Below are 26,536 nucleotides of genomic sequence, written 5' to 3'. Positions count from 1 at the left end.
TCAACTGTGTCTTCAGTCCTGATTTATGTCATTACAGATTCAAGGATAAAGAACAGTTCATCTTTATGCCATGTATTTACCTAAGGGAGACAAGAGAGATGGTTGGGTCGTTATTTTTAAAATATTCTGCTTGGAATTAGCACATGTCATTTTTATATTTCATTAGCCTAAACAAGTCACACAGGCAAGGTTGTTGTCTACAGTGTGGGAAATGCCACCTCCATTAATACTGACAGGCTACGTGGAATGGGTTCCTAAGTATTCTGAACAAAAGTAAACTCTAACCGAGGTAAAGATATGGATGTTCATATGCTAATGAATGAAGTGAGTATCACTTGTTATAACTAAATCATAACCGGATTTTTGTTTGTTTGTTTGTTTGAGATGGAGTCTCACTCTGTCACCCAGGCCAGAGTGTAGTGGCGCCATCTCTGCTAACTGCAACCTTCATCCCCCCATCTCCCGGGTTCAAGTGATTCTCCTGCCTCAGCTTCCCAAGTACCTGGGACTACAGGCTTGTGTCACCACACTCAGCTAATTTTTGTATTTTTAGTAGAGACAGGCTTTCACCATGTTGACCAGGCTGGTCTCGAACTCCTGACCTCAAATGATCCACCCACCTTGGCCTACCAAAGTGCTGAGATTACAGGCGTGAGTCACCGTGCCCAGCCACAACCGTACTGTATTAACCTACTTTAAATATTCTTGTAATTCACAATTAACTAGACAATTTCTCAAGTCCCCTCAAACTTTTGGAACCGGTGCCTTCTTCCTTTGCTAATTCTTCATGCATTATTTTTCTTTTTCTTTTAAAGAATCTGTTCAAGCCTGGTGCTGTGGCTCACGCCTGTAATTCCAGCACTTAGGGAGGTTGAGGTGAGCGGATCATGAGGTCAGGAGATTGAGATCATCCTGGCTAACACGGTAAAACCCCATCTTTACTGAAAATACAAAAAATTAGCCGGGCGTGGTGGCAGGCACCTATAGTCCCAGCTACTTGGGAGGCTGAGGCAGGAGAATGGCGTGAATGTGGAAGGCAGAGATTGCAGTGAGCCAAGATCGCACCACTGCACTCCAGCCTGGGTGGCAGAACAAGACTCTGTCTCAAAAAAAAAAAAAAAAAAAAAAAAATCTGTTCAATCAATGTCATTTAATTAATTTTATAATTTTATTGCTTTTAATAGTCAAATAAACTACATTACTAATTTTAGATTTATATACTAGTCTTGAATATTTGGTGAATGATTAGATAACTTTAGACATCTAATGTGAGACATTAGAAAAACTTTAGATTTTCTCTTTGGGCTCCATTTCTGTCCCGACCTCTCATTCCCTCCAATTTTATACTGTGCTTTTCTGGTCAATATATATGAGAACAAATTTTTTCAGTGTCTCACATACTTCACAATTGGGGCTATAGGAAACGATTTTCGTGGATAGTATAAACATATTATTTATCAAAATAACAAGCAAAAATGATGCAAACCCCTTGACAGATCTATATGTCATAATTGTCTAAAAATGGAGCAAACCACTTGGATGCATTACAAGCATAGTTTGTTGTACAAATGCCTTTATACTTTGTACACAAGTTATACTAAGAAAAGTACTGTAAGTTTTAATCAGCACTGTAGGAAACATTTTATTGCCTTTTACATGGTCTCTTTACAAAGTAGCTTTTGCTTAATTAACTCCACCTTTACGTAACCAAAGATTAGTTTACAAAACAATATTAAAATAAATTCTAAAGGGAGCATTTGTTGAAATAAGTCAGTCAGCCATTACTGCAAGAACAGCTTTGTGCCTACTAATGATTGGATTTATAACTGATGTCTACTACTTTTAATGTTGCACTATATTTTCCAAAATGTTTCTCAGCACAGTAGCTAGATACAAATTGAAAACAAAAGTTCTCCTACTTTCTATTTTCTTTGTAATTTACAAATGCAATAAAAGACTAGTTCATTAATGCAAAGGACAAATATGGGCAATACTTAGAGCTATATACACTCATACCCAAACAGAAGCATGCAAATTATTATGGCAATAAATATAAAATATAGGAAATTGTAGAAAGTACAAATTTCCCTTTTTAATAGAAAATCTGTGTGCTGCATTTTAGTGCTATAACTTGTCAAAGACTCCCAACCAAATTCATTGAGAAAGCAGCATAATACGAGATTAACATGTTATAGTAATTCAAGTTAATGTGTACATCTTAATGAAACTCCATTAAAGGAAATGTATTAAATGAAGCAGTGTTTCACATGTTTAGTGCAACCATAATATGAATTATCCTTGATTACACAGCAATGGATCAAATAAATGTAACGTATCATATTCACATATATAGTGGCAAAATAGTTCTTACTTATCACTGATGATAAATGTAAGCTGTTAAAGATTTATAATACATAAAGAGAGGAGAATTTTTCTGACAATAATATATTTAACAATCATTTTAGTAGCCTAGATAGCTATGGGAAGAAAGAAATGCTTAACAAGGTACAAGTCCAATGTAAAAGGGGTATGAGATGAACTTCATTAATTGTCAGACTGGTGTATTTATTTATTTGATAACTGCTCTAGTTTAATCAAGGTACAAGCAGATTTGGTGTTGCCTGAGAGAGCCCACTTCCTGGTTTATAGATGTCAGTTTTCTCTCTATGTCTTCATTTGGTATAATGACCATCAGAGATAATGCATGCTGGGTAATTAAACAATGCAGTTAACTTAGTACTTTTAATATATTAATAAAAATATAGTATTCCAGAGAGTTAATACTATTCACTGTGAAATATGATTAAACCAACAATTATATAAAGTTATTTTATATGACATTTTGTTTTAATTTTTCTTGTTTTATTAAAATATCACAAAATTTTAATAAGATTTATCCTTTGCCACACACTATCTAGAAAAAGTAAAAAATAAATAAGTATTAAACATACAAATAAGCATTGAACAAAATAGCCACTGATCATATTGATTGCTTTAAAATAACCTATTGATGCTACCTCTTGCTGATTCCCACCACAAAATATAATTCATATAAGATTATTTGTGTCATTGACCTCTTTTCTTCATATTTTTCTTCCTTTCTCCCCCTACCATTTTATTCATCTTTCCTCTGTCACTTCCTTTCTTCCAAATGTGTAAGAGAATGGAATGTATATGTTGGGGGATGGATAATGTCTAACACAATTTTCTAAAACAAAGAGTGAGTTTATCATTGTCATTCAGCTGAAATGTTTTTGAAAGAGAAAATAAATCTGTAATCTGTCATTTTTCACAAAAAGCTAGACTTGAGTAATTTATCCTCACACATATGGTAACTGGGCAGCTTTTCATTACATGGAATGGTGGTGCAGTACACTAGAGAAAATAAAAGGATGATAGAGGCATAAAAAGTAGATGTCTGTATGGATGAGACAAAGAAATATTAAAAGAACAACATAAAACTATGTATGTTACTGCAGTAGCAGCAGCTGTGTGAACATAAGTAGCACTAAATTATACATGCATTGGCTCAAAGAATAATTATGTTGCTCATCAATAATAAGTAATTATATGAAAAATTATCATGTGACATGCAAGCACATTTATAAAAAAATAAAAGCATGTATGCCACTATAAAGATGTTTAAATACTATTCACCACTATATTGTTTTCATCAGATCAGATGCACTTTCTAAACTGTGTGCTATGTGAAGGGCAGTTTATATTTTCAGAATTTGTCACAAGAAAACTTAATTTACTTTTACCATTTAGGGAGACTAAAAATAGATGCCTCTTATTTTTCTTTCAGAAACTGTTCAAAAGTCAAAGTAAAAAAAAAAAAAAAAAAAAGCAGCCTCTAAATCATATAAAAGAAAACATCCTATTTTAAGCCAACAGACACATTCCCCAATTATTCAACTTGTCAACCACTAGCTGACAGTTAAAATACCAGAATAGATGGAACCAACGATTACCACCATCGTTTATTCCTCCATGCCTGGGACTGTACTCCACAATTACTCCTAGAGTACACAGTTTGCATTCAATATGCGATTCTCCTTAGGTCACATGAAAGACTTTCCATTATTATTTTTCATGTCTCTCGCCAGGTTATTTCCTCCTCCAATACTTTTCAAAGGGTTTGGTTGGTGATGGAAATAAATATTCTGCCATAGATATTGAGTCTTAACACAAAGCAGTTCTTCGAGGATAACACCTAAATCATGATACTTCCCTCTCTATACCCCAAGAAATGTCAAAGAATCATTGCATCTTCAGTAATTACACCTAGTAAATTTTATTCAATCTTCCAAAATCATATTATTTAAATATTCATTGGTACATTGTTAATAGGTAAAGTTGTTTGTTATTTATACTGCATGTATGAGAGTAAACAGCTTATATTTTTACTTTTACTATATGCATTAAATATTCATATTTTTACTGAATTAATTTATAAAATGCAACATCTATCCTGCAAGACAAAATAATATAATATTTGAATTTCTTGGTATTAGGTCCTATTAATGGGAAGTTGGATTTGAATCACCACAACAGAAAAACATAGCTCCTAAATTAATCCCCAGACTTGAGCCACTTTAAATATCGTAAGCCCCTTTTATGAAAGGGAATCTGAATTCTTTGAGGAATAATATTGCTAGACTGTAAAAATTTATACTGCAAAACTTCATCCCAGCTTTCTCCAAGAGGACAAGTACCCACTTATCAGGGTAACTCTGTATTAGGGAAGGGGCCATAACCAAATATTTTGACAATTTTTCATTTATTGACTTCAATGTTCTACTCATCCTTTAACCAATCTACACATCTATTCTGTTTGTAGATCATTTCATCATTTTAATGATCTCCAATTTACTTATAAAATGATATTTGTTTGTATAACTTCTTATTCATTTGAGTATTTATTAAGTCTTTCTTAGTAAAAAGTAACTTTCAAAGGATTAGATACTTTTTCTCCTTTGGTGCTATATTGCAGTACTGAGAAGATCACCTTGAAAGACAGCAAGCACCATACTTGTTGACTAACTGAATAAAAGAATTAAATTCTTCAAATCATGTCATATAACAATTTAGTTACTCACTGTTATAAATGAAGCTAACTAAACATAAACAAAGCTAACTGTAACTAAACGTAAAGGAAACAGGTAATTAAATTTTCTGTCCAATTGTTTTAAATGACAAATTAGAATACACAAACATACACACACGTAGCATATAGGTAAAATTAGATTGAACAGTAGGTGTTCCTTTCTTTAGTTTTCTTTTATTATTGAACAAATACCTATTGAACACCTACTATGGTCCTGAATTTTTCTGACATTAAAAATGCAGCAATCAATCTTGTTGCTTGCTTCTTACATTCAAGTTGGTGAAGACAGCTTTCAATAAATAAATAGAAAAATCAATGTATTTTTACTTATGATATATGTCAGGAAAAGTCTCTACTAAAAAAGCACATGTATCAAAACATGACATGTACCTCATATTTATATGCACCTATCAAAAACCCATAAAAAGGAAAAACCTTAAAAAAATGGAAAAGGCACAGTGGGTAGACACTTTTATTTATTTATTTATTTTTTTTTTTTTTTTAATGGTTTTGAGCAAAGATGAGTTTTCTTTTTTTTTTTCTTTTTTCTTTTTGTTTTTTGTTGTTGTTGTTGTTGTACTTTAAGTTCTAGGGTACACGAGCACAACGTGCAGGTTTGTTACATATGTACACATGTACCATGTTGGTGTGCTGCGCCCATTAACTTGTCATTTACATTAGGTGTATCTCCTAATGCTATCCCTCCCCAGTAGATTCTTAAAGAAAATGAGACAATTAGCTATGTTGCTATCTGGAAGAAAAACCTCACAAGTCAAACAAAATAAAAGTGCAAAGACTGAGTCAGGACTATGTTTTTCACACTTGAGGATGGGCAAGAGGACCAGTGCCACTGGAGAGGATCAAGCAAGGAAGGAGTGATTGGTGTCGAGACCCAAGCAGCAACCAAAATCCAGCTATTTTGGAGCACTACAAGTCATGCGTAGGCTTTGGATTTTATCTCCGGTATTAACAGAAGTTATTGGAAGATATGGAGAAGGTATTGGAAGCTATGGAGAAAACATACACACACAACCAAAAAGAATATTTAACATTATAAAGATCCTAATGACTGCTCAATGGAGAATAGCCCATGTTGGGAAAGTAGGGAAGATAATGTGATGTGTTAGCAAAGTACATGTGTATGTTGGATGTGGTATTGTTTACATTTTACTCCTGCAATACTGAGGGAAGAAATAAAGAAAAAAAGAATTAGGGAATAGGAAAGGAAAACATAATAATAGAGAAAATACAAATGATAGATTAGAAAAAGTGAATAACCAAAGGGAGGAAAATATTTATAGAGAAGAGATAGAAGGACGTTTGGTGAATTGAATGTTAAGATGAATATTAACTGGAATAGTGTTATTTTCATGCATTGCATTGCCATCTAATACTCTTTCTATTATTCCTTGAAATTCTAAAATGTATTTAAAAATCAGAAAATGCTGAACCTGAAAGAAAACATAGTCTACTCCACAGTTTTCATGTGAGAAAGTTCAATTTGGAATAACCATATTCAAGATTATTAGTTGACTAGTGGCAGAGAGAGCATGATTTACCCCAAAATCATTTTTAACTATTAAAATAATTAATAATAGTGAAGGATGAGAGCCAATGTTCTCATTACTGAGGAGGTATAGGCTTCAGATATGCCAGAAAATGAACTGCGTTGTACCATACTTAGATTCAGAGACATCGGTATAAATTCATGTTTAGCTTAATAAAATAGAGGCAGATACAAAAATACAGATATGTATATATACATGGGTCAGTACAGATACAGGTATGTCTTTGTTCTGTCTACAGAGTATCAGAATCAATAGGTGGTGTGTGTGTGTGTATGTGTGTCCACGTTGTGTGTGTGTATAAACATTTATAATAAAGGAGTCCCTCATGCAAGATTATGGTGGCTGACAATCCCAAGATTTTCAATTGGCAACTGAAATCAGAGGGAAAGTGACGGTGCAGTTCCAGTCTAAATACTACTTGTCCAAATATCTAGGGACTCTATGGCCACATCAAGTTATTGCACGAAGTTAACCTTCACAAGTAGCATATAAAAAGGATGAGAAAAAGTTACCCTACAGTAGAGATATCTGGAAAACACGAAGTCACATGATATATGCCAATATCATCAGTAATAAACAATGATAATAGTACGTACTCTTGATATGATGTGTTGAAAATGTCACTTCACCCCTGTGGTCACCCTTCACAAAACCCATAACTCAAGTCTAACCACAAGTAAAACTTTAGCCAAACCCAAACTGGTGGACATTGTACAAAATATTTGACTAGCACTCATGAAAACTGGCAATGCAGGAACAAGAAAAGTTTGATAAACTGTCACAGAGCAGAGGAAGCTAAGAAGAAATAAAGATTAGGATGGGAGTGGTGGCTCACTCTTGTGATCCCAGCGAGAGGATCACAAAGTCAGGAGTTCGAGACCAGCCTGTCCAACACAGTGAAACCCTGTCTCTACTAAAAATACAAATATTAGCTGGGTGTGGTGGCACGTGCCTGTAATCCCAGCTACTCAGGAGGCCAAGGCAGGAGAATCGCTTGATCTCATGAGGCAGAAGTTGCAGTGAGCTGAGATTGCACCATTGCACTCCAGCCTCGGTGACAGAGACTCTGTCTCAAAAAAAAAGAAGGAAAGGTTAAATGTATTCTGAATGGAATTATGGAATAGAAAACAGACATTTGAGTAAAACTAATGAAATCTGAGCTAAGTATAGAATTTAATTAATATCAATATATCAGTATTGGATCCCTAGTAGTGGTAAATGTATAGTAATGTAAGATGTTAACAATGGAGAAACATTGAGACCTTAAGGGAACTTCTGGATTATCTTCACTTCTTTTAAAAATCCAAAACTCTTCTAAAATAAAATGTTGATTAAAAATACAGAATGATAATTATTAAACTATATTTCAGTAAGTCATTTTACTCTGAAGAAAGAGAATAATCCTATGAATACCAAGGTAAAATTTGACTTTCTCAGAAATACTCACTGCTTAAGAACTTCTGTTCTTAATGTAATATGTTCAAAACTTGAGTAAAATAAATTTTAAACCAAAAGGTGTTTATAGCAAAGTTGATAAATCAAATGTAAAGGACATAGTATGATTTATACAATATACAAACAAGGGGAATGCATTTTAAACATAGGAAAAAACCATAAAATCCTTAAGGCACAAACTTTCTTAGAAAATGTATTGTTTTTTTCTTTGTTGGTTTTCTTGAGTTGAAGTCTCACTCTGTCGGCAGGCTGGAGTGCAGTGGTGCGACTCAGCTAACTGCAGCCTCTGCCTCCCTGGTTCAAGTGATTCTCCTGCCTCAGCCTCCCAAATAACTGGGGCTATAGGTGCATGCTACCATGCCCAGTAAATATTTGTATTTTTAGTAGAGACGGGGTTTCACCATGTTGGCCAGGATGTTCTTGATCTCTTGACCTTGCGATCCACCTGCATTGGCCTCCTAAAGTGCTGGGATTACAGGCATGAGCCACCACATTGGCCTGTTTTCTTATGTGATCAATTGGATAAATGGCAGTTCAAACTAATTCTTGAATGGAGAGTTCATGATAAATAGTTTGAGCACCAAATTTATTTCAGATGCATATATTATAAACAACGACAGAAATCAAGCAACCAACAAAATTTAATATTGTTTTTTGAATATTTAAATTTTTAACATTAACAATATAATAAAAAAGAAGATAGTATATTGGAAAATTAAATATGTACACAAGCTTTCATCATTGTCCATAAATTTTAAATAAATCGTATGACTTAAACTAGTTATGCCCCAAACTGCCAATTGTATACTATTTAAAAAGCCCATTCAGGGCCATGCTTCAGTCAACCATAAATTAATATTATGAAATGCAGGACTTTTTTAATGTTTAATTTTTAATTTTTGTGGGTACACAATAGGTGTATATATCTGTGGGTTATGTGGGATATTTTGTGCAGACATACAATGTATAATAATCACATAAAGTAAACAAACTATCCATCACCTCAAGCATTTATCTTTTGTGTTAAAAAGTCTAATTACACTCTTCTAGTTATTTTGAAATGTACAATTAAATCACTATTGAATATAATCATCCTGTTGTGCTATCAAAAACTAGATCTTATTTATTCTGAATAAAGAAAATGTGCTGCATATAAACAATGCAGAGCTTTTCATTTTGGTACAAACTTTTTCATTTATTTCTAAGATATTTGTGTACATTAAATTACAGAGAAGGTAAGAGATTACCTGTTGCCCTCCCTTAGACAAGTCCTTGAAGTATGAATATCTGGCTAATCATTCTTGCAATCTGCCACTTTACTTCCCTCTTCATAAACTGATCTTTTGATCTCTTTTATTCCTTTAGAGGTCTGCCTTGTGAGTCTATCCATCAAATTGCAAACTCCAGGACTTACTAATATTTTTTGACAGGCGGCCATTATCTGACCCTGGTAGCCTACCTAGAATTCTGATTCTTATACTCCTCAATATTTCTTCTTGTCTCTTGAAGACTCATTGTTTCATACAACAATATGTGTGTTGCATGCACATCCAAATCTCAAACACCAGATTAATACCAAGCCGCGTACACAGACACACACAAACATACACACATTCAGTCTTGTAATGAGATCTCTGGATATTAAAACATGCTGTAACAGGTAGATACATACTTTTAAAATCCAAGTTTCAAAGAAATAACTGAAGTTTATAGTAACAATGTCAAAGAAAAAAAATGCACCAGAAGGAGTTGAGAGGCAAGGAAGACATTACATTAGACTACTATAATCCAGGGAGAGATTGAACTCAGATCCTCTGAAACAAAATGTACGAGGATTTTTAACTGCTGAGGTGAGCTAGTGGAAAAGACATTAGGGGGGAGTTTGGACAAAGTGATTAGGTCATCAGTGTTTATTAATTGTTGCTTATAGAAGTTAGGCTCCTGCCCTCCCACAGAGACTGGGAGAGAGGGACCCTATCTACTTCAATGATTTTATTTCAAAAGACTGTCTTCCAGGTTCTGCAGAAAGAAATTTCTGGGTTGTAAATTAACAAGAGGCCAGAAGAAGATTTACATTTCAAAGGGGCACAGAAAGAATTTGCCGTTGCAAGTTTTCTAAAGTAAATTATCCAAGAGAGACCAGGGACCTAGTGTCAGGAAGAAGACTGTCACTCTAACGTTTAACCAAGTTGGAAATGACATTAAATTAGAAAAAAAAACTTTGTCTGCATTGGTTTTTCTCTACATATATAGTGTTGTTTGTTTAGTATTTATTAAACTAAATGCTGATGCATAATGAATTCAATTACTGAAATTTTATATTCTGACTTATAAAATGTTCAAAAAGATATCAAGACTTACAGTTTTAATGGACATTGGCATATATTTTACACAGAAATATTTTGTTAAAACAAATGTGAGCAAATGAAAATTTCTCTTCATTTATTTATTTGAATGTTTATGCTTGTTTAAACTCATTGATTTTGTTTTAAAACCTGAGTTTAGAAAGTAATAGTTTTAACTTATTTGGGAGAAAAACGCAGAATGATATGCAGTAACACACACACAAACAAAGAAAATTTTTTTGTAGATGATTTAAAACAACAAAAATTACCAAGCTATGTGACACAATTATTATTTTTCATCACTAATCAGAAGTTTTAGTAGAAAAGGGAAAATGTCAATGTTTCTTCCTCTGCACCTGTTAGTGAACCTTAAATGTCCGTCAGTCTGATTACTGCTGACATGAACTTTTCACTGACATAGATTCCCCTTGAGGACATGTGTTGTTCCCATGATATGATGGGCAGTATGAGCAAAATATAGGCTGGACGTAGTCACATGGAGAATCTGGAGCAAAAACCAGGCCAAAAAGTATTTCAACCTTCATTAAGCATTTCAAAAATTGAGCAAATATAGAGAAGGAAGAGAAGTATATGTTTTAGGACTGCCTATAGCCTAGAGGCCTATAAGTCATAAGCCTCTTGAGTTGCTACATCACTTAGGTGATCATGAAAATATAAAATAAATTGCTAAGTTTCAACATGTGAAAATAATCTTTGAACAACATCCAGCTAAACACTGAGTGAAAACAGCACAACCATAATATATCAGAACAAATAACTAGGGTGGATCTGGTATTTGAAGTGATAACAAAAACTACTTGGTTTCAGTATAAGAAGAGAAAAAAAAAAGATAAATGTCTATTTGTTATCAATATGAAAATGTAGGAATATATGGACACTAAATTCACATAGCAGGAGAAAGATATTTAAAAATAAAATGTTAAACTTCTAAGTTAATCCACTAAAAATAGAAATAAGATAGTGATTACAGATATTTTGGAGAAAACTGTATATAGAAAAGTGCAATATGCAAAACTTGAACAAACCAATATAATGTATAAAAAGTATAAAGAATGCAAAAAGAAAACATATTAATAAAACGTATGAAAATAAATGGGAAAACCAAAATAAAGTATGTGGAATTAAAACAAGTGTAAATGTCTTATTCATTAATAAACAGAGATTATATATTGGAGTAAACATGATTCAGCTGTATGCCATTTTCAACTCTTCTCAGCACTCATTTTTTAAAGAAGTAGTAGAATTAGAAATGAACAACAGTAAAAGGTTAAAACAGTTAAATATTTTTCCCACTCATCCTGATCCCTAGGACTCTGTGTCCTAAAGGCAAACATGTTATCAGTTAACTACATTTTTCCAGAAGTAATGTTTCATACATGAAAATGTATATGTGAAAAACAACATAGCAATTGATAGTCACAAAAATATAACAGATATATTAAAAAATGAAGAATTACAAAATATAATTAACTTCTGAACAATGCAGGGATTAACAGCATCAACTCCCCGTGCAAGAGAAAATGGGTGTGTAACATTTGACTCCCTCAAAACTTAACTAATAGCCTACTCTTGACAGAAACCTTATCAATAACATAGTCAATTAACACACTTTATATGTTATGTATATTATATACTGTATTCTTACAATAAGCTAGAGGAAAATGTTATTAAGAAAACTGTAAGGAAGAGAATATGTATTGACTATGCGTTAGATGAAAGTGGGTAAAAGTCTTCTCATCATCTTCATTTAGAGTAGGCTGAGGAGAAGGAAGTAGAAGAGATGATCCCACTGTCTCAGGGCTGACAAAGGCAGAAGGAAATCCACGCATAAATGGACCTGCACAGTTAAAACCTGTGTTATTCAAGGGTCAACTGTAATTTCTTCCCTACTGTTCAAATATTAATGAAAGGTAAGCAACTGCACAATGGTTATTGTTGGATAAAATAACATTAGTTATAAAATCTGTAAGTAAGATATGTCTGGAAGAAACTATAGAAAACAATTTAGCTTATACGTTAACCTTTTGTGAGGAACTATGCTGTTGTTTAAAACTCTAATGCAATGAATTACTTCTGGTGTAATACTCTTTAAAATCACTGATGGTTTTGTTTCCTAAGTAGTATAGTAACATTTTTGCATTTGTGTCAAAATTGCAGTTTAAATTTTTGTGTTCTAAGTTTTTTGAAAGAGGTTTTTTTTTTTTTTTTTTTTTTTGAGAGGGAGTCAGTCTGTCGCTCAGGCTGGACTGCAGTGGCGCAATCCCGGCTCACTGCAAGCTCTGCCTCCCAGGTTCATGCCATTCTCCTACCTCAGCCTCCTGAGTAGTTGGGACTACGGTGCCCACCACCATGTCTAGCTAATTTTTTGTATTTTTAGTAGAGATGGGGTTTCACTGTGTTAGCCAGGATGGTCTCAATCTCCTGACCTCATGGTTTGCCCATCTCGGCCTCTCAAAGTGCTGGGATTATGAAAGAGAACTTTAACCTAAAAAAGATTATTAAGAATCCTTTAATCTCATAAATTTATCTTGAATAAGTTATAGGGCTTGAAATCTATTTATTATTAGTGGCATATCAGAGACCCTGCTATATATAAGCCGAAATATATATTCTTAATACAAGAAAATATGGAAACCCAAACCTATCTAATATCCAACTTGCTTATGGACTGAAGTATTCGGAAGATAGAATTCAATAGTTGTGTAAGTTTTAGGAAGGAAAAGATTTATCATTCAATCTTGCTTAGCCATGTGAAAATAGATTTGTAGAGGTTCACAGCAAAAAGAGTCTAACTTTTAATCCAGCTCCTCTATGTCTAAGGCATGTTGTTCTAAAAATGCACAGTTTCTTTTCCCAATCTGCTGTTTTCGGGGGAAAGACTTGGCAACTTTCTCTCCAAAGAAATCAGAAAACTGAAGCCAGGGAAACTAGCCACTGAAGAGAGGGAGGAATTCAGGAAAGCAAAGAGACAAAAAGGGATCTCCGTCTTTTGTCTACCTGTAATTTTGACTGACTCTGGAACTGCCTGCACAGAATGGCTAACCTAAATACAGAGTATGAACTTAGAGTTGCTCCCCAAGAAATAGAGTCACAAGTTCAAGTTCATAAAGATAACTCTTTGTAAATTCAAAAGAAACACGCTCCTTTAGACAAAAAATTAACGTAACAGACTCTCAAGGGTATAATGTGTAGGATATAACTTAAAGTTGCCTAACATAGGAAGAGCAAAGCAAACAAAACACATCCCAACAAAAAAGAAAAATCAAGTGATATAGATGCTGAGATAACCCAAGTGTTAAAAATGGCAGTCAGCAATTTAATATATGTACTTAAATCAGAATGATGATACCAGTGAAAAAGCAAGAGAATTTGAGGATAAATATAAATTTTCCAGTGTACAGAAAAGAAAAAATATTTCCAACTACACAAATATCTTTGAGATAATATAAATTGATTAAACATGTACTTAGTTGGTGTTACAGAGAGGGAGTGTATATTAGAATAGAAAAAAATTTGAAGAAATAACGCCTAAATTTTTCCCAAATTTAATAAATGCCAGAAATTTACAATACCAGTTTTATTGAATATGTTAATGTTTCCGCTTCATCTTCAAAAACGACCTGGACTGGTTAATACGTTATATATAGTAAACTTGACATAAAACAGATATTTACATAGAGTCAAGCTTACATTGTTTGTTACTTAAGTTGCCCCTGAATTGCAATATATACACAACATAGAATACAATGAATATGTGAATGCTCAATATATAAATTAAGATAATTTTACACTAAGCTCTACATTTGCTAAGTTGAATTGGCTCCCAAATTATAAAAACTATTAACTACCATTTGCTGACTTTTAATAAACAGATTTTCTTGCCCTGAGACAGTTCTTTTATGATATGGTACCATTGGAAGGCGAGATATCAGGTTCATATCATCTAACCATAATATGAATGTTCTTTCAATTTTAATTAAAATATTAATGCTCTGTGTCTTGTCAAAAACAAGTTTTGGAATATATTTGGAATTCAGTATCTAGTCACTTTCCAAATTGGATGGCACACATGCTAAACACCTTGAAACCACGTTTTCACAAAAATCTGCAAGCTGAATGATCCTTTCTCAATATGTGATCCAGGAATGATCCTTCCTTTATATGAAGGAATAATATATGAACAAATGATCCTTTACATGAAGATATAAAATTCACTTCTGAAATATGAGTAAATGAATATATTAATTTCTTTGTCAGTCTAAATAAAATAATTTTGATTTTGAGAACATGTTTTGTCTCTCTGTTTTATTATTTGCTTCACTTTTGACTGAAGAGTCTTAAACCTATTTGTTGATCAAGTCCCAGCAAAAAGATTAAGATGAGAAAAATTTGTCGAGACATGAGAAAGCAATAAAAAGAGATACATTGATGGAAAATTAGAAATATTTATAATATACATTGATTTCAATAGAAATTTAAACATATATAATTAATTTCACATAAGAATGCTAAACTTCTTATTTGAACCTTATTTTTTTAAGTTTGATAGAACTATACTATTCTCACACTAAAACCTATGCTATTGCAATACAAACCCATCTTATATGGGATACATTTGTGGGTATTGAGTATTAGTAAATAATTATAGTTACACATAGTAAATGGTAACTATCATTAATTCTGATTTATCTATTGGGTCATTATTTTGGAGATAAATATTTAATTATTTTCATGTATGAACAAATCTTATCCTGTCTGTGGGTTAGGTTATGACTTCCATATGTTATATACATAAACTAGTGGAAAATAATTCTACTGAGATTCTTTTTCTTTTTTTTTTTTTGAGACGGAGTCTCATTCTGTCACGCAGGCTGGAGTACAGTGGCTCACGGCAACCTCCGACTCCTGGGTTCAAGCTATTCTCCTGCCTTAGCCTCCCAAGTAGCTGGGACTACAGGCACCCACCACCATGCCCAGCTGATTTTTTGTATTTTTAGTAGAGACGGGGTTTCTCCATGTTGGACAGGCTGGTCTTAAACTCCTGACTTCAGGTGATTCGCCCTCCTTAGCCTCCCAAAGTGCTGGGATTACAGGCATGAGCCATTGCACCCGGCCAACTCTTCTTATATTTCAACCTGATATGGACTGCTGTATTTGTGGAAAATAATATGGATGGAAAATAATTCCACCAAAAATGCTTTATAATTATTAATGAGACACTATAAATAATGTTTTATCTTGATATCCCTAGCAAATGTGGCTGACCAAAAAATTAACTGACAATTCTCTATATGTAAGTGCAAACCCAGCGAATATAGAGGAAAGGAAAAGAAGAGTGAAGGAGCAATTATGGAGAATAAATACGTGTTTCATTAGAAGTCTTGCTTATTGGAAATAACTATGAAAAGAAAAATGCATACACATTTATGGCAACACAATTCAAAATTGTAAAGATAAAGAACCAACCTAAGTTCCAGTCAACCAATGAGAGTATAAAGTAAATGTCTATATACACCATGGAATACTAAGCCATAAACAGGAACAAACTCATGTCTTTTCCAGCAACTTGGATGGAGCTGCAGGCTGTTATTCTAAGTGATACAACTCAGTAATGAAAAAGCAAATATCATATGGTCTCACTTATAAGTGAGAGCTAAGCTATGAGGACAAAAAGGCACAAGAATGACATAATGGACTTCAGAGACTCAGGGAGAAGGTTGGGAGGGAGGTTGTATAAAAGAATACTTATTGGATACAGTCGTACACTGCTCATGTGATGGGTGTACAAAAACCTCAGAAATCACCACTAAAGAACTTATCCATGTAACCAAAAACCACCTGTATCCCCAAGCTATTTAAATTAACAAGATTAAAAAATAAACATAAATAGAGAAAAAACACTCTGTACCTTTAAAAAATAAAAATAAAAAGTCTTGCTTTTTGTTTGTGCAGTAGCACCCCTTGTAGCAGTGCCACATGTCACGTCCCCATTGAGGTTTTATAAAATCAGAGAACCTCAAAGTAATCTCCTGGGAAGGAGAATAGGAGGATTATTTTTAGAAATATTTTTTCTTGGCTGGGAGCAGTGGCTCATGCCTGTAATCCCAGCACTTTGGGAGGCCGAGACGGGTGGCTCATCTGAGGTCGGGAGATCGAGACCAGATTGACCAACATGGAGAAAGCCTGTCGCTACTCAAAATACAAAAAAAAAAACCCCACAAAAAATTAGCAGGAGTGGTGACGCCTGCCTCTAATCCCAGCTACTCGGGAGGCTGAGGCAGGAGAATCCCTTGAGCCAGGAGGCAGGAATTGTGGTGAGTCCAGATTGCCGTGATTGCACTCCAGCCTGGGCAACGAGAGCGAAACTCCATCCAAAAAAAAAAAATTATTGTATTGGTTAAATCTGCCTCATTAGGTGCAACTGACTTTCATGCAAGAATGAGGATCTCTCCTTCTCCATAAGTTCTGCATGGTGTGGATAATATTCTGTGTGTAACGGTAGTGGTGAACTGAAATCAATGATTAAAAAAGAGCAATGTTACATTCAGAACGAGAAGTAAACCATGTGTCTGATTCTGGAATAAGAGCGGATAGGGAGGCAGGCAGGGCCAATCAAATCTGGGATAAAATTTTAGTTGAGTCATTCTGCCTGATCTCATATGGCAACAAGATGTACCGATTCTTTCAATAGAGACATCAAATAAGTCCCATCCTATAAGTTGATGGCCAGTTGCAGCCTCCTAAAATGATTTAAAATGGGTTAACATGTCAAGCTATTCACTCCAAGATTGCAGTTGATTCTGGTACTCACCAGCTGAAGTGAGCTTATATGTCTACCGACATACATATACACACTGTTAATCTGAAAGCAAAGTAAACTATTTCAGAGAGACTATGATATAATATTAGGATTCCAAACTGAAGATATTTCAAAACTTTGTTTTTCTGCTTTAATTTGATTCTTTCTATTTTTCAACTTTGCTTTGTATGTACCTTAATATAAACATGCTTTTCTATTTTGCCTGTATAGTTATCCTTCCAGATTAGGAGCAATGCTTCACATTATTAGAAAGTCCTTGCTCATTACTGCTATATCTACCTTTGCATGTCCCAGATAAATTTCTGTAATAGTCGAAGCCTAGACTAATTATTTAAGCAGAAGGACAATGACAGTTCACTAAACAATTCAGAGTCAGTAAATCTTACAGAGAACAAACTATACAGGTTTACAAATTGTGTGAATTTCCAGAGTTGATACGTGGGACTGTATATCTTTAGGTAAAAATTCAAATTAATTTTAAAGCTAAAAACACTAGTAATTCACTGTAAATATACCTTAATATTAAGTAATTAATCTTAAAGGCATATTATTTTAACAAGTGTGTAACACTAGATTAGTTAACTTGGAAATATACAGATTTAGCTAGGAAGAATAACATTATTATTGGTAACAAATAGAAATCTGAAAAACTGTACAATAATTATTATTGGTAACAAATTACTGTATTTAAATTTGAAAGTATTTCTAATATTTCTATAGACAATAATACAATATAAAATCATCTACCATTACACTTTCCATATAGTTAATCTTAAGAAACAATGATAAGTGATCATGTATGTCTAATATTTATTGAGTGATGAGATATTAGACTTGACACACATCTATTTACACTCTATTTCACAAAAGCCAGTGACTCAGTAATAGTGAATGCCCATTATCAGTAACACTGTATTTAAGACTAGGTCTTTTGCCAACAAATTCTTAAGAATAGCGTTATATCACTTTGTTTAGTAAAGTGTGTATTTTCTCTGATATAAACAATATTTAATTTTATCGTATTTGGACTCTACCATACTATCTTTTGATATGATTTGGAAAATACACTTACTAGGTTATTTCAAAATAAAACAATGCATAATTTTAGGAATTAGGTTTCAAATTGCTTGCCATAGCATTTATTCACCACAATCAAGAGGGGGAGTTTCAGACAGATCTGTATTCCAGTTGAAGCTTGACCACTTGATGGAAAAGCTATTGACGCAGTAGAGGCCTTAGTTTGCTTTCCTGAGATATAATACTTTATACTGCAAGATGATGCAAAGGTGAAATTAGAATGAAGCTAAATCACAAACTATCACTTTCCAAAATATAATAAAATTATTTGATAATGGCACAATGAAAAGGACATACCTTGTTTTATGATTTTTTGAAAAATGTATCAATTAAAAAGAAGCAAATCAACTTCGAAGCTAATGAAGTTTAATCTAAAGGGCAATTCACTTTTATGAGGATCTACCAAAGCTTTCTAATTAAGCATGCACAGTTTTGAATTCTATGTCTCACCGAAGATTCCCACAGTGCAAAACATTTAGAACTGGCAAAACATGAATATTCCCCTTTGCTTATGATAGAAACAGGAAGTTTTGGAATGGTTCCGAGGGCTCCTAAATTCATTGCTACTCACCACATTCTCTATTTGTGAAACTCCTAAGAATTCTTGTATAGCCTCTATGTGGGGATAGAGTGTGAAGATTATATTTCCTCTCTTTGGAAAGGGACAATGAAATAAAGGACAAGAGACAAATGAAATAAAGGGAATGAATAACCATGCCTAAATACTTTCTTGAATAGAACTGAAATTTCTTTATTCATGTTGACTTGGAGAATAATCTGAAATCTGAGATAATTCAGTCTTTGGGATATACTCCCTAACTAAGCAGTAGTAGTCTTAATATGGTTTACTTAACTATTCAAAATCTTGGCCAGAGCTAAGACATCTTGTTAAGGACTACATGGAGGGTAGATTGAGTTCATTTTACTCTACTTTTCTCATCTTTATTTTTGCCTCCTTCTATCTGTTCCCTCTTAGATCTCCCTAAATTCAGACTACATAAACTTTGATAAAGTATGAAACAGCACTCAAACCTTAGCTCCACTGTGGAAAAATAAATAAATGAATAAATAAATAAATAAATAAATAACAAAAACCGCAGATGAAGTGGAAAGAGGATCAAAGAGAAGTCACACACTTTTATAAAAATGAGATATTCCGAGCCTGGAATGCACTCTCAGGAGCTCAGCTGATCTGGGAGAAGGAGAAAGAAAGCACCACCTTCTCTTGTTCCATTTTCCCCATGGAACAATGCACCAATCAATGGCCAGGCACGTCGGTTCAGACTTTGGGATCATCTCAATGTTGCAGGATCCTCAAACAAAAAGCTAAGGCAGTTTTATGGACCATGGAGTCCAGGAGAGGGAGAAGGGGAAGGGCTAGGACTGGAAAGTACTGAACACTGAGTCAGGGTAGAAAAAGTGTCTTTAAATTTCCCCATTCTTCCCTCCCACTCACATCCTTTTTAAGGAGTCCTCAGCAGATACACCTAAAGATCTCTGTCCAAGACATCAGATAAAGACAAAGAGGAGTGAAGATTCCTGGACTAGGACTGAAAATATATGTGAGAATATGACCTGCCAGGAGTGCCTGAATCCTTGACCTGGCTTTCTTCAAAGATTGCAGTTCATATTCTGTACATCAAGATTGGTGTGAGGATGGCAACATTCACTGTGAAACTTGTCAGGTAAAGCATTTGAAATTGCTTACACTTCAGCAAAAAATACTGGAGAGTTTTTAACCAGCAGCTGGATTCCTCATGAACCAAAAAATATCACCAAGTGAAAGAGAAAAAGGCTGGCAAATTACGGAAACATGCTTAAGAAAGAAAGAGAAAGAATGAGAAAGGAAAGAAGGAAGAGAGAGAAATAAAGTCAGATGTGAAAATAACGAATAACTAAAAAAAATTATTCAGTGCCTGTGATGCTATAGAATAGCTTAAGATAAACATGATAAGTTAAAAATTACACTCAAATTGTAGGCAAGAAAAAAGTAGTAAACGACTGAAATGATTTATTTTAGCTTCATAAATTTTCTTAATTTGTAAACTAACTTCAATGCAATGAGACTCAAAACTATAAGATTTCTTATAACTCAGAGTTGAAATAATTTAGAAAAAAGGAACTTTCACCCAAAGGTACAAGTTAATAATGAAATTAACATAGTTATAGTGATGGTAAATACATTATAGATATCAAATAACAAAACTAAAGAAAGCAATATATTTGATGAACTGACAAAAAATCCAAAATAAAGATAATTAGAGTATCTGTGGAGAACATACAAATGAAATGGGAAAGGCATTTAAAAGATGTCAGAAAACAAAAACAATGTTCTGAAGTAAACACTGTATTTTCAATACAAATAATATAGGATGTGTGTGTATGTGTGATTACAGAATGATAAATGACTATATACATATAAATATATTTATATACACAAACACATATATTTGCAATAAATGGATTGAGAAAAATTATTCAAGTATCTAACGAGAAGAAAAGGAAGCAATTTACTTACAATTTATGGAAGATGTTAAGCAGATGGGCCTCAGGCTCACTCACAGAATTTCATTCTTGAGGAGAGAAAATGTATCAAGTTCTATAAAATGCTAAGAGTTTCTGTTTTCCAATAATATTTAACCCAAACATAATGTTACTCAGTTAGAAATGCAATATAATTTTCAAATATAAAGCAGTTGTGAGAAAAACATGAATAAAATTCAATTATTTAAAACACAATTCAAATTAATAAAGGGATAAGAATAGTTAACTTTTATTTTATTTGAAAGTTAAAACTCGTATTAAATTGTTGGTACAATATTAATTAAAATACAGAATACACTTTTCATAATTTGTGATAATCTGTAACAATGTAATTCACAGTGGTTGAAATCTAAAGTGAGGGAAAGTGTTGGCAAGAATTAAAGTGCTAATTGTATCTTATTTATTAATAAGGAATCCATATACACTGTTTTATTTATATATTTTATATTTATATGTGAAAATATAAATAAAATAATGGAGCACCAGCTTCTTAATATTTTACATAATCTATATTTTTTAACCACATAAGGATATCTTAAAAAATAATATCTCCTAGGTAATAATTTTGAATTTTTCTGCATTAGTTAAAATCCATGTAATAAATATGTATCAATGTTTCAAAGTGAAAACAAAGACACAAATAATATATTGCTGCATGAAAAGGAAAAATATATCATATTTACAACTTATTTTTATATACTATGTATTTAGATATATATAAAATAAAAAAGCTGTTTATGATGTATTTAAAGAAAAATATGTTAATAGTATTTATTCCATATTTTACCAATATTTTGCCCATGCATTCCATAGTAGTGGTACTTAACTAATTCTATTAATAATTTATTTGAAAACCAAATTGTTTTTACAGGAAATACCATATTCACATCAATATTTTAGCAGATTATGTAATATTTGATTAATTAAAGTAACAGTACAATGGTCATAAATTAGGAAAACATATAATGTATACTTTGGAAACATTCAATTCAATGTACAAAATGAGAAGTGCACAAGGGATATGGAAAGTTGTTTCCTGTTCTTAGTATGTAAAAGTGTTAATATTATTTCCATGTTCCACAGAATGAGAAAGAAAGTAAACATAAATTGCAGGAGAAGGGGAGAGAGAATGAGAGAGAAACAGGAAAACTAAGATAAAGTGTGTTATGCTTTGGCACAAAAGACCTGAAACCAAATTAATATTTGCTCAAAACATTAAAAAATGTGTTATTTTAATTCCCTTAGTTATGAACATGAAAGTGCACTTACCTAGAAACCTTGCTCTTGATATGTTTGATATGTTTTTAAAATATTCTCTTTAAAATTTCAAGATTAAGAAAAAGTGTTGCACAGTCAACAATATATTTAAAATGTAGGTTTTATTATGATTTAAGTCATTGGAACAATGAGATGCCAATTTAAAAGATTAAAGTCTGAAATAGGTGCTCCTGGTGGAGGGTTTTGACTGCAAGTTGTCCAGGTTCTTGGCATTTTGAACAAAGAATTGGGCAAAACGAACAGCAAAGCAAGGAAAGAATGAAGCAACAAAATCAGTGATTTATTGTAATCGAAGTATGCTCCACAGGGCGGGAGTAGCCTGAGCAGAGGCTGAAGGGCCCTGGTTACAGAATCTTCTGGGATCCAAATACCCCTTAGAAGTTTCCAATTGGCCACTCCGTGTACACCCCATGCAAATGAAGTAGTGGCCCGCAATCAGTCTGATTGGTTGTGGAAAGCAACCAGAGGCTGAAGCTAACTTACAAAGTTATACTCCTATGCAGACATCTGATTGGTTGCAGAAAGCAACCTGTCAGAAGTACCTTCAATTTTCCATCTGCCAGGCAAGAAGTTAGGAGTGGTGAGGTTGCAAAGGGAGTAACCTGTGGTCCTTTTGTTACTTAAGTGTGGAAAGTTGGGATTTTCCTTTTGATTTAGGTCTAGGAAGTTATCGTGAACCAGCCTTTGATTCCCTGCCTCCAGACCCTATTCTCCTGCCTCATAGGCGCTAAACTTTTTCATTTGAGTTGCTGTCACATTTATGTTTTCTGTGTGGTTGATGGCTTGTGTGTCAATGTCTGATGAGAATAATTACGATGCTGTCCTTTCTGTGCCAGATGCTGGGGCACACTCTAGATCTTTTTTTTTTTTTTTTTTTTTTTTTTTTTGAGACAGAGTCTTGCTCTGTTGCCCAGGCTGGAGTGCAGTGGCGGGATCTCAGCTCACTGAAAGCTCCGCCTCCTGGGTTCACGCCATTCTCCTGCCTCAGCCTCCCGAGTAGCTGGGACTACAGGCGCCCGCCACCTCGCCCGGCTAGTTTTTTTTTTTTTTTTTTTTTTTTTTTTTTTTTTTTTTTTTTTTTTTTCCAGTAGAGACGGGGTTTCACCGTGTTAGCCAGGATGGTCTTGATCTTGTGACCTCGTGATCCGCCCGTCTCGGCCTCCCAAAGTGCTGGGATTACAGGCTTGAGCCAACGCGCCCGGCCCACACTCTAGATCTTATTTACCATTTTGCAAAACCATTTTTGATGACCTACGGGGCAAAACCAAAATAGACTATTCGCAAAAGACACGTTCAATGGAGCGTACATATTTTTATGAAGTATGTGGCTAATTCTTGTATCAGAAAATTGGCAATTTTCTTTAAAAATCTACTGTTGTTTCTCAACAACACTTGAAGGGTCCTTAGATTTTCAATGTGGAAAATCAGTATTTTTGAAATACAGATAAAAAATCAGAGAGAGTGAAATAGACTCCAGGAAATAAGAAAGATTTCTTTCCCCCTCTATGTTTAATTTTTTGCACCTGCCAACAGCAAACCTATCTCTATAAATTCTACTATGATACAAAACATTTTGATGTTTTACATTGCCATGGATCAAAAGACAAACCTGAGGAATTCTTTTTAAAAATAAGCCTTTGATAAAGAGTGGGAAATCATTAATCATGGAAAAATGATGTGTCTTCACTTTTCACAAGGGCTCAGTGAGAAAGTTCCTATTTTAACACAAAGGCAGCTATAGACAAGAGAACCAGAGGAAAGTCCTTTCTAACCCATAACAGGATGGCAGAGACTGAGAAAGAAAATATTTTTCTTGAAGACTCTAGAGCGGTTTTCATGTAAAAGTCATGGACTAACTTCAAGTTTACTTGAAATTTTACTTGGAAGCTTTATTTTTTTATGCTATGTTTCAGATTCATTATATGTAGACTACATTTCTGAGATAATTTAGTATCTAAATTATACACATATTTGAAACAATTGAATTACAGATATTGTGTTATTTAATTTTACACATTCATTGAAAGACCAACTGGCTTCTTGAGCATTTACTATGAGCCTTTATGGGACTTGTAATTAAGGAGAGATAAATTTTATATTTAGAAATGTAAATATACATAATGTAAAACTGTGAAGAGAAATTTGAAAGAAAAAATGTCATAATAAGAAATGGTTATGTAAATTCCAGAGGGTAAATTTCTAAAACAACAAATGGTGTATTTCAGAAAATGAAATAGTAGTTTTTCCTTAGTGTTTTTTCCCATTTATCAAATCCCCACATTATACAAAGCTCTGTATTGTACCAGTAGTAAATTATGAATACCATTTATCTTCCTTAATGTGTAATAAAAAGTATAGACTTGTACTCCTAAAAGAAATCTCAATTACTTCACATGCTGTTACTGCTCTTTCACAAATCTGGCAACTAATACTCAGATATTTATTATATATCAGTATATTTAATCATTTAAAAGTAACTCTTACATATATATGCACACATATACATGCATAGATGTATATGCATATGTAATTTACAAATTTTCAAAATATTTTGTTATATATACATATATTATAATGTATTGATAACTTAATAAAGATAAATGAAGCTAATATATAAGAAAGCTTATATTATTCATCGATTACACAATTCTGGACAAAATATTTATAAATTTTTGTAGTACTCTTCTTACTCATAAGCTGAATGCAATATGTGAATTAAGTAAATCAAAGTGTCTCATTGTTAATAGCTTCATGGATTAAACAAGGAATTAAGGGAAGAGTGGCTATACCCTCATCTTGATTTTGACAGCTCATGAATTGCTAATACCTTCTGGATTAAAATATATATAACTGGAAATCATTTGATTAAATAGTTAATGTCATGATATTTTCACAATGGAATGTTTTTATTTAGTCTAGATGACATTCTGTATGCCATTTCTGATTTTAAGGTTATGAAGTATGTTTAAATAAAAAGATGTGTGTGACATATATTTATATAATCCTGCTTCTTGAGATAACAATGTCTATTATTTTTGAGATTTTCATTAGTATATTTATCTGAGAAATATCAAGAATGGTAATGATTGTAATAAAGCAGAAAAATCTCTGGACTTGAAGTAATTTATACCAGGTTTGATACATAATTTAATTAGAGTCCCAATGTGACTTTGGACAATTGAAGTACCAGAGTTTCTATACATCTTGAGAAAATATTTCACCTAAGTAGTATAGTTACTGTAAAGATAAAATGAGATAATATAAGAAATTTTGTCATATAAAAAAGTGCAGGAAGAAAACCACACAACAATATTATTGTGATTTATCCAATTGTATAAAATTGCCTAAAATCAAATTAATGCATGGATTTAAAAACATACAATGCATTAATAATTCAAATTTTTAGATAGATAATGAGCTTAGGTTCATTTTCTTTACTATTTCTAAGATAAATTTTGCTCATATTTATTGTAATAATTCACTCATTTTAGTAATTTTCTAAATTATTAAGAGAATGTATATTGTAAGATTAAGTAGTATAAAGCACCATAACATCTATTTTTGATTATTAAAAAAATTTAAAGCAGCTCATATAGAATTATGAGTAATTTTATACTTCAGTGTGTTTTACTGTAAAAATGTAGTTAGATTCTTACAAATTGCCTAACATCCTAATAATATGATTTGGAATCTCTCATGAATATATAACAACATGCTTTTGATATCATGGAAATATGTAGCAAACATAAGTGAACATAAGTTCTGTGTTTAAGAAATTTAAACTGTAAATATTTCAAGTAGATACTATTTTAAAACCTAAGTTAATAAATATGAAAATGTAAAAAAAAAAAATACTGTTCCACTTCTGACCTTCCCAAATCTTATATCCTCACATTTCAAAACACAGTCATACCTTTTCAAATGTCCCCCAAAGTCCTAATTCATTCCAGTTCTAACCCAAAAGTGCAAGTCCAAAATATCATCTGAGACAACTGAAAGTCCTTTCCATTTATGAGCTTGTAAAATCAAAAGCAAATTAGTTACTTCCTAGATACAATGGGGGTACAGGCGTTGGGTGAATACACTCATTCCAAATGAGAGAAATTGGCCACAAGGAAGAGACTACAGGCCCCATGCAAGTCTGAAATCCAGAGGGGCCGTCAAATCTTAAGCTCCAAAATGACCTTCTATGACTTCATGTCTCACATACAGGTTATGCTGATGCAAGAGGTGGCTTCCCATGATCTTGGGCAGCTCTGTCCCTGTGGTTTTACAGGGTACGGTCCCCATCCCAGCTGCTTTCATGGACCAGCATTGA

At 33.1% G+C, this 26,536-nt stretch overlaps 1 long non-coding RNA gene across 1 annotated transcript; it reads right to left on the bottom strand.

Moving 5' to 3' along the window:
- LOC105464728 (uncharacterized) lies at positions 1 to 26,494 on the bottom strand. Its single transcript, XR_976958.2, has 3 exons — positions 26,132 to 26,494; positions 20,915 to 20,969; positions 1 to 80 (listed from the first exon to the last, which is right to left on the bottom strand). It is a non-coding gene; the product is annotated as an uncharacterized lncRNA (long non-coding RNA).
- Between the last annotated feature and the right edge of the window lie 42 nt (positions 26,495 to 26,536).

The sequence above is a fragment of the Macaca nemestrina genome, chromosome 16 (genome assembly GCF_043159975.1).
Source record: "Macaca nemestrina isolate mMacNem1 chromosome 16, mMacNem.hap1, whole genome shotgun sequence".
Taxonomy (NCBI): domain Eukaryota; kingdom Metazoa; phylum Chordata; class Mammalia; order Primates; family Cercopithecidae; genus Macaca; species Macaca nemestrina.
Note: the sequence above shows the minus strand (reverse complement) of the source record. Positions and strands in the feature narration are given on the sequence as shown.